General features: G+C 32.0%; 1 pseudogene; it reads right to left on the bottom strand.

Annotated features, from left to right (window-relative positions):
- Positions 1-254: 254 nt before the first annotated feature.
- Positions 255-3,570, bottom strand: LOC145074314 (cytokinin hydroxylase-like; annotated as a pseudogene).
- Positions 3,571-7,076: the final 3,506 nt, after the last annotated feature.

Genomic DNA, 7,076 nt, shown 5'->3' with positions numbered 1-7,076 from the left:
GTGGTAGAGTTTCATTCCTTATGATTGTTGGAGAATGCTTTTTGCACATTTATCCAAAATGAAGTTTCAATATTAATTTATGACAAATCTATGATAACATATGTAAAAAGCAATATAGTTGTATAATATGTTTCATATCTATTATTTATGTAACAACAGATAAAAAGTAATAAAATTACGTTAAACGACATCTACCATAACCCCTATTAAAAAAATTATTGAGCCAACATTAAAATTGTTGATGACCCACATAACTAAAGGGGTTTCATAATTAGAGGCAACCCTTGCATAGGCCTAAGAGAAAGCATAATAGATGGCAAATGAATGTAATTTGGAGACAATGAAAATGAAAACCTAGTTAAGATTAAGCTCAACATGATCTTGTACTCCATTGCACTCAAGTTTTTCTACCAACACACATTCGACCTCCAAACCCGAAAGGCAGATATCCCATTTTGTGTTGACACCCACCATGCAAATCATCCTTAAATCGCTCAGGTTTGAATTCATTGACATCGTTACCCCACAAATCATAATCATGGTGCATTGCCACTACATCAATCCATATGTTGGTGCCATCTGGGATTGTGGAATCTTGGTCCACTTGAATGTCACCTCGGACTTGTCTTTGAACGTTCGGAGCCGAGGGGTATAGTCGTAAGACTTCCTTCATCACCCAACTCATCTGTAAACACAAAATAAAAAGATTAACAAATATATAAATAAAGATTAATAAAACTAAAATGTATAAAGATTAATAAAACTAATTTTAAATCCTAATTTGTACTAATTTGATATTTGATACTACATAATAAAAAGGAAAGTTTAGTGAGTTTTTAATTTTTTTTTAATAACAACATTATCCGGTATAATAAACGGATCAAAAAAACATAAAAGTATTTATGATATTATAATAATTAGTTTAAATTACATGATTATAAGCTTAACTAAAAGGGTTTATACATCTATTGGCATGTTTTAAATGGGCACTAGATCTTATATGATTAAGTTCATTCATTCTCCACTTAGATCTATATATAATAAATGATTGCTTTATTTATGAATTAGGTTTCGCTAAAGCGCCACCAACAACGTCTACATCGTTATATAGAATTTGACAGAAATGATAAACTTTTAATATAATTAAGTAAGCCCCTTCCACAAATATAAAATAAAATCAGTAGAAATAAAGAGAAATTAAATAATATCTTCTTATTTATTCTTATACACATTTTATCATTTTTAATTAGATGAAAGTTACTATTTTTATTAAATATAATAAATGTCATAACTTTAAATGTGTTGGAAAGTGACAAGAAAAAAAATGATATTTGATTTCTTAGAAATAAAATCTATTAAGATAAAATAAATACAACTAGTATAATCTAATAAAATCTACTATTTTTTTACGGGCAAAACTAGTTATTTTAAATGTGTAAGAAGGTGATAGGAAAAATAATTATATTTGATTTCTCATAAATAAAATATACTAAGATAAAAATAAATACAACTAGTAGAAATTAATAAAATTTACTATTTTTTTAACGGCAAATTTAGTTATTTCTAAACTAATACCTAATTTCATATACATCAATTATGATAATATATATATATATATATATATATATATATATATATATATATATATATATATATATATATATATATATATATATATATATATATATATATATATATATATATATATATATATATGCTTCGCAGATATGTTGTAGAAATAAAATTTACTAACTTGAGAAATATTGCAGAAATGGAATTTACTAGATAGTGATAATAAAATTTGTTTACCGTTAATTAAAAGTTAATGGAGGTGTTTAAAAATATAATTTACTAATATATTGTTAATATGAAATTAAAAAAGTTTTTGAGACTCCCAATAAAAATGGTTTGATTGCTTTGATGCATAGCTTGATTAAAATGTTTATCTATCGATCAAATGTATAAACTTTTTGTTAGTCAATGCATGTAAAAAACTTGTTACAGGTTTTGGGACCGAAAGAAAACAAAAAGAAATAAAACAATATAGCATGTTAAAAAAAAAAAAACATGTTCATGAGTAAAGCAAGTGTCTTACGTACCTTCTTTAGACCAGCAACCATGGTTGCATCAATGTCACCATCTCCAATCACCTGCTTGATTTCTTCTCTAAGCTCATGCTGCCACATGGGGTGCACCGCTAAGAGCAGTAAGCTCCAGGTGATGGCCAACGCCGTGGTCTCATGCCCACCAAAAAAGAACGTCTTGCACTCATCAACCAGTTCACTCGTACTCAATTTCCTTCCTTTTTGTCCCTCCACATGAGTTTCTTCCAACAAAATCCCTAAAAGATTCTGCCCATGTTGTTTACCACCTCCATTTTCAACCATGGATTTCTTTCTATCTACTATGATCGATAACAGTAGGGCGTCTATCTCTTTCCCTAGTCTTTCTGCTTCAAGATTTTGTCCCAAGCACAAGTACTTGCTGAAAGGTACACCTACGTAACGATTCGATTTGAATAGTGTTACTTGCATGGCTCTTAGTTTCTTGAACACTGCTCTCCCGTTTTCGAAATTCATTCCGAAGCTTGTTTTTGCTATGATTTCGCCTGCCGTCGTTATGATTTCTCCCTCTGCTTCGATCTCTGGATTGCCGGAGTTAATCAACTCCGTCCATCTGTCTAGCATGCTTTTCGTAGTCTCCACCATCATGCTTGTCATTGCCTGTAATAAGATGATGCTACAAAAATCAGTGATGAATCCAAGATTTTATGCTTTGAACCTCATCCGTATACTTTATGTTCTTTTATACTTCGGAAAACTACAAAAGTTTCCTTTTAGGGTATGCATGTGTACACAGATCCGACCGAATATTTTTTACTATAATTAGCAACTTCAGAGATGGATTTTCAAAGAGAAAAAAGAGAGTTTTCATGAGAGATGACCTTCAAGTTAGCAGGGGAGAATGCAGGAGTTATAACATGACGATGTCGAACCCAATCATCACCTTCCACCATAATTAAACCATCACCAAACATGGGTTTTCTGTCGTTTTTGAACACTGTTGGTTTCCCCCAGCTTTTCCCCATAACCCCAGATGATATTTTCTTCAAGAATTCTGGATCAGCAATATACAGAAATGGCTCAGTTCCTAGCCAGTACATAAACACCTTCCCTGAAAAAACATGATCAAGAAACATGCATGAGAAACCCTAATTTAATGAAAACTTTTAAAAAAGGAGAAGACCTATATATCAAACTTATCAGAAGTATAGGGTTTTGGATTTTGATCTTTACCATGGGATTTTTGCCATTGAGCAAAGTAAGGAAACACACTGGAATGGATATCATTAGAAACCGTTGAAGATGAAGAAGAAGATTCGACTCTCTTAGTCTTCTTCATCTCAGTGGTGTTTCCTAGAGGAAAACTTGGAGGTGGACCAGAAAACCCATTAATAGCGAGCTTTCTGTAAGCCCTAATGGGCAAAACCCAGCACGAATATAACACCCTCCATAACAGAAATGAGAAAAATGCAGCCATTGCGAATGTAATTGCTTCAAGATTTTCCATATTTTTTTATCTCTCTAGGTAACTAGATCTGTATGTGTAAATATGATCGAGTGTATTGACAAATGGAGAATGGTGTTGGGGTATTTATAGAGGGAGATGAAGGTAGGAATTGTCATAGAGTTTGACCGAATTGAATATCTAAAGAGACCACTCTGATGAATATTGAATAAGGAATTTGAATAGGTTGAATAATCTTTTCTCGAAAGTTGGTCACATAATATTTTATTTAAAATTACTCCTTCCGCCATTCCGTCCAACATTCCGTCCAAAAAGTTATACACGGCTATATGATTTCATTAGCAAGTTAATTATTAATATAACTACCAAATCTTTATTTCTTAATTATATTTTGTAAATCATAACACTAACAAATGAAAATTCAAATATTTTCAAGATTACCGTTTGCGCATATACGCAGACATACACATATTGAATTTTATTCTATGACACTAATTTGTGATTAATTTATTTCTAATTTATATATAACTTTTCATCATCAAATGTTAAACAAACGAAAAGTAATTTTGTGTTTGTTCAGAGATATTTCTATTTAGACATTCACGTATCAACATTATTATCAAACCATCTTTAATGAATGTTTTCCTCATAGTTTCTTACGATTTGTTTTAACCTTTAGAATGGTTATTAGAAGAGAGTACATAAGTTTTTCTATATTTTCATCGATTATTTATTTTAAAATAAACTCTTATTTTGTTTTCGCGCTTTGTATTTCTACTTCTTTTATTTAATAATATTTTATTTTATTTCTCTAGTTATATTTAAACTCTATGATTCTATTATTTTTTATTAGTTATATAACTTTATCAAAATAATATCATCAATATTACATAGTTTAGTGGAATTGAGGAATGAAATTGAAATGTTTTCAATGAACTGAATTAAATTTAACTATAGTTGGATTTCATGTTGATGTTTAATGAATATAGAGTTCATATGTCTGAACTCTTCAACGAAAAATTAAAAAATTTTAATTATTAAAATATGCTCCATTAAATGCATAGTTGAGATGAAAGTGGTTCCAAATTCGGCCTGGATAGCCCTGAACTCGGAAAACCTAGGAACCAATTAATAGGATTTTGTAAAACTGGTATATAGGAACCGATTATGGGTAAGGTATCGGGTAAAGTGGATATAGAAGCAGAAAACCCGGAAACATCAAAGTGGGTTGGGAGGAACCATGTAAAATGGATCTAGAACTTGAAAAACTGAAATTTTTTGATAATTACTTTGTAGGTTGAAATTTAATTTTTTTTTTCAGCTTTGATATCCCAACTTCAGGGGACTATAAGTCATTGAATATTAAACCAAAAATGAAAGTCTAAAATCATATACCACAATAAGAAAACAAAGTATTAAGGAGGTCGCTTTTTGCGGCGACAAGACCTATAGCGATGAAAGCAGACAAGCTACGCTTGGTGTCGCCGCTAATAGCGTCTTCGCTAAATGTATGGACCGGAGATCCGTCGGAGACATGCCACTTTCAATCTTAGTCGTTGGTTCAGAACATGATCCAACGTATAGGTTCGTTCCTATGGAAGACAATAGAAACGATACATTTAGCGTCGACATGTTGTCGTTATTGGTGTCGATCCGTTGACCCACATTGGACGAAATCTTGGCCCTACGATTCTTACCCGATCCAACGGTTGATAATCTCTAGAAAAAGGAGCATTGAGTTCCCTTTAGATTGTCGCCACTAATAGCCTCTAGGTCGCCGCTATTAGCGTCGCCGCAAAAATGTTGCAAAAACTAGTTTGACTGATTTTGAAGTGGATGTGGAGGCAACATGGGCTCAAGCCCCTGCAAGTATGGATCTGCAACGTTAGAATGCTGCTATTGACCATTTCTTAACAGAAAAGCATCAAAAACAATCCGCTGGAAACAAAGAATGCCGGAAGAAGCAAGTAGTTAAGAATCGTGGAGGGAGGTGCGGCTACGGTAATGCTTGTTTTAAGAAAGTAAGTTACAATAATGTTTATTCAGTTATAACATATTTTTGAATGTTTATTCAATTATAACATATTTTGTAATGTTAAACATAATTTGAATAGACTTGAAGCATTTCATCATGGACATGTGAATAAAAAATGAGAATTTGTTGATCCTTTGGTTGAAGACCAATATGTAAGTTATTATTACTTAAAAATGTAGTAGATTGTTCTTTTTGTATGTTTTAACGTATATTGACAATCTTTGTGAACAGGGGCGGATTTAGGGTGGGTCACCGGTGGCACCGACAACCCCTAACTTTTCCAGACGCAGTGAAAAAAATTTCGAAATTTTTTAAAATTTTTATTTTTTCTACTATCGTGCAACCCCTGACTTTCCTGTGCACCCCCTACTGTGAAATCATGCGTCCGCCCCTATTTGTGAAATACAAAGTGCCTTAGTTGTTGAGGTTGCTCTACAGACACATCACATAGCCGACTCCGGTGATGATCCAGACACCATTAATTGGATCACAATATTTGAGAAGATGTTGGGTGCTCGAAGGGGACATGTGAGAGGCATTGGGCCTAAACCTTCTTCATCAATGGGTAGAAGTACTCCATCTCAATGGCAGTCACAGTCATAAGCATCGCAACCAACATATGTACTTGTTAAATTCTTAAAGAATTTGGTAGTTTTCCAATATTATTAAGAACTTGATGCATTTATAGTAATTTTTTGTAGTTTGATAGTTTTTTAAATTGTTAAAGACTTAATTGATTTGGTGGTTTAATAATTTTTTAAAGTGTTACCCAGTTAATTCATTTGGTGGTTTTATGGTTTGATAGTTTGTTAAATTGTTAATGACTTAATGTGCTTGTTACTTAATTGTAGGATATTGATGTAGAAGTTTTTATTCAAAACTCGGCGTTTGTGACGGCTATTGGAGACATTATCCACTCGTTTAAAAACGAAGTCAACAACGAGGAAAACAACGATGGAGAAGACGAAGATACATAGTATTTCTTGTTTTATGTTATAGATGATGTTATTTTGGATTTATTAGATTGTTTATGGATGATATATTAAATGTTTATTTGTGATTTATTAGATAGTTCATGTAATGTGGTATATTTGATGTTTTATGTAATGTGGTATATATTTTTATTAATGTTGCATTTTATAATATATATATATATATATATATATATATATATATATATATATATATATATATATAAACTAATATCATAAATAAATTGTTTTTTCAAAAAAAAAAAACCATTAGCAGCGACACCTTTAGAGACGACATTAACCAATTGCGACGACAATTGATTCTAGGAAGAGTAGCCGGAAAAACTCCGACCGGTGACTGGAATCTCAATAGAGACGATGCTAATAGCGACGACAGTGACATTAAGCGACGACGAGTATTAGAGACAACGCAATTTGCGACGACAAACGAGTATTAGCTACGAGGTAACAGCGATGACATGTCATCACTATAGGTATTAGCGACGACATGTCATTGCTAAAGGTATTAGCGACGACATGTC

This window comes from Lactuca serriola, chromosome 9 (assembly GCF_051521515.1).
Source record: "Lactuca serriola cultivar US96UC23 chromosome 9, Lser_US96UC23_V15, whole genome shotgun sequence".
NCBI classification, from domain to species: Eukaryota; Viridiplantae; Streptophyta; class Magnoliopsida; order Asterales; family Asteraceae; genus Lactuca; species Lactuca serriola.
Note: the sequence above shows the minus strand (reverse complement) of the source record. Positions and strands in the feature narration are given on the sequence as shown.